Source organism: Condylura cristata, unplaced genomic scaffold, assembly GCF_000260355.1.
Source record: "Condylura cristata isolate star-nosed mole 26May11 unplaced genomic scaffold, ConCri1.0 scaffold00013, whole genome shotgun sequence".
NCBI classification, from domain to species: domain Eukaryota; kingdom Metazoa; phylum Chordata; class Mammalia; order Eulipotyphla; family Talpidae; genus Condylura; species Condylura cristata.
Window position 1 is genome coordinate 5,753,663 of NW_004567114.1, and position 3,270 is coordinate 5,756,932.

At 53.4% G+C, this 3,270-nt stretch overlaps 1 protein-coding gene across 1 annotated transcript in view; it reads right to left on the reverse strand.

Annotated features, from left to right (window-relative positions):
- Positions 1-3,270, reverse strand: part of GLRX5 (glutaredoxin 5) — an 8,699-nt gene that overhangs the window by 4,958 nt on the left and 471 nt on the right. The gene's annotated exons all lie outside the window — the stretch shown is intronic.

Below are 3,270 nucleotides of genomic sequence, written 5' to 3' on the forward strand. Positions count from 1 at the left end.
CTGGTGAATCCTCTCACCCTCCGCATCTCTGGCCTGTACCCCAGTTCTGTATGAATAAATAAATAAATCTTTAAAAAAAAAAAAAAAAAAAAACAACTTGTATTTTACAGGGAGGTAAGCAGCTTAGCCAAGTCTCATGCTCCCAAGCAGGAGCTGGGTCTGCACGCGGTTCCTGGAAGGCGAGGCCAGCAAGCTACACTGTACAACTACCTGGGAGGAGTCACATTAGGCCAGAATTACTTTCTTACAACTTTTTGAAGAAAGTTACTTTTTGACTGAAGTTACATTTAGCTGAAAGTGACATTTCCACCAGAGGACCCGAGCCACTCACTGCTCCTCCGGTCTATTGCTACAGCCAAGCGGCTGGTCCTCTCACGCCTCCTGATTCACAGGCGCAGCTCTCTCTCCACCACGGAGTGGCGCCTATGGCCTTCAGGCCCAACCCAGTCCAACTGCTGCTTTTGCGAAGAAAGCTTTCTTGGGACTCAGTCACGCGTGGTCCTGTATTGTCCTGATGGGCTTTCACCCAAAACCTGAGCTGGCAGGTGCAACCGAGGCCGCAGGGCCCACCCCGCCTCAGCACTTACTCCGCGCTGGAAGCCTGCCCACAGCACCTCCCGGACCGGCAAGGCTCAGGTCCACCTGCAGCCTAACAGGTACTGTGCGTCAGTTACTCCTCCAAAGCGCTGGGCTCTTCATGTTCCCACCCAGGGCACAGCACACACCCCCTGCCCAACACCCCACTTCCTTGTTCTCTCTAACCGTCAACATTGCCAAGGCCCCGAGAGTGCACTGTTACTCTAGACTCCTGCCTACTGCGCAGCCGAGCATATTTTCATGCTGTCTCAACATCCAACAACAGACTGGTCGTCATTCACCCCAGACACTGCTCTCCATGAAAGAAACACAAGTGATCCCTACAGACAGGAATGTAAGACTGCTTTTAAGCGTGTGGAAGAGGGTAAATAAATCTGAGGGTAAATAACAGCAGCATTTACTTATTCCTAACAGTCACTAAGAGCTACACAGCGCCCGGGCAGCGCAGCCTGGAAGCACCTTCCCTCTCTCAGGACACACACAGACACGTGTGAACCCCACTGTGTTTTTCAAAAAGGGAAGATAACTAAGAAGAACTAAATGTCCCTAACCATTTACAAGAAATTACAAGTGAGTACCCTTTTCTTTTTATTTTCAGTGTCTCCGGAGGGTCTTCAATGAACACGTTATTTTTGCAACCAAAAATAAAGCGTGTTCTTTGTTACACCAGGATATGAATAACTGGGGTGTCATCTCCTGGGACCCCCGCCCCCGGAGGGATCTTCTGTGCATCCTCCATGGGAAAAGGGGAGCACACGAACTTGCACAGGGCCACAATGTGGCACTCGCTGACTGACTTCTGCTCCTCGGTCACAAACCTCAGGTCAAGACCTGCCGCCTCGACCCCTTGGACCCCAAGGCCTTGAGTTAGCAGCAAGCACTGACTGGGCTCCTCCAGCACAGGCCCCTTTGCCCTCTCCTGGCAAAGAACATGGCACACAGGCCTGCGGGAGCCTGGACTCTCTCGGTAACCTGGGAGGTGCAGAGAGCAAAGAAGTGACGAACCTAATGTTTCAAAGTCCCACTGTGAGCACCTACTACACCACCCTGTCTGAATGTCAACACTGTCGCTAACGCTGGCTTTTCTAGCCAGGGAAGAGGCGCGAGCTATGTTCAGCAGCACAGCGCGCATTAACTGAAACCACCACCTGACAAAACTTGAGTGTCGAAGCAATTTAAGGTTCAATTCCTGCTGCTGTTGTTTGAACTTAACATAAAATCAGAAACAAGAAAAATGTTAAGTCTCAGCAAACATTTTCATTTCTGCCCCTTCTTTCAGCTCACACAGCCATGTTCCATCTCTGGTTTCGTTAAGCCGGAGAATAGAACTCACAGCCCGCGACCTCCTTTGACTCTGCCACTCGTCTGCCACTCGTGAGACAGCCACAGCGCCACTGGCCGCACTGGCAATCTGCAGGGGACCTGATTGAGGTCCCAGACCAAAGGCTGCAGGGTAGTTTCTCTCTTATCTTTTAAGGCCAGAAGCAGCTACTGGACGGAGACTGCTGATGCCCCGTACAGTGAAAAAGCCCAGTGCCTGGAGCTGGCGGTAATGGACCCGTGGTGGAGCTGACCCAGAGATAAAAGGGCCATTCGCACATCACTTGGTTTCACTAGACACCCCAGCATGTAGGGGATGCCCTCTGCCTGCCAGAGGAAATGGTAAGCACTTTCAAAAGTTTTATTTTCCTTTTTTCTCACAAAATTTTGCCAAATTCCATTCATTATCTCATTGTACTGAAAAGAAAAATACACGTCGTGTAGCAACTTGCCTGAAGCTGCACAGCTAACCGGGTGTCAAAGGGATTTCAACCCCAAAGCCCTCACAGAACAGTAACCGACGTCATCAACATAGGAGTGTTGAAGACTGGGCAGGAGTGACAGCCCAACAGCAGGACAGCAAATGGCAACATTCTAAATGCAGAGCAGGTCGTGGAACCTGGTGCCTTCAGACTTTCACACACTCTCAGGCAACAGCGGTGTCAGGCTGATGGGCTGGAAGCCAGGGCCAGGCAACAACCGTGTCTAACTGCAAGACAGGGTTCCTAAATCGCCCGGGGGGAGGAACAAGCACAGCCTCTCCATTTCTCTGGCAACCCCAGCCAAGGGCAGTCCCTGGACTCTTCTGGCCTCTTGCTCCTCCCTGACGCTGCTAACATGGGAAGACGGATGGAAGAGTTTTGGTCTGGTGCGCTGCAGAAAACTTGCTCATCAGCTGTTGGGGCATTCCTGCAGGATCCCGGGATAGTGAAAAACTCCCCGCCCTGCTGTCAGCCCCAGGCCCTGTCGGCCGCTCCCCTCCTCGAGCACCGAGCTTGAGCTAGTCAGGGCCCGGGAAGTCATTCCTCCGGTCTCTCCCACCTTAGTCTGCAAACCAACCCGGACTTAAGTATCTAAAACTAGACTACACATCTGCTCGTCCACACCACCGGACCTAAGACGCGTCCACTCCTCGAAGCAACGCAGGAGACACCGACAAGCCGGCCGCTGACCTCTTCAGCCTCTGACAAAGGCGATCGGCCAGCCCGAAAGTGCCCGGCTCCAGGCAGGACTCACCGGGAGGGACCTTTGCCCCACTCCCCGCAGAGCGGAGACCGGGCTGCTGACCTCGCGGGCACCCTAGGGGGCCCGCGCGCCGGATCCCCCAGCGCCGGGGCGAGCCCGGGACGCCCC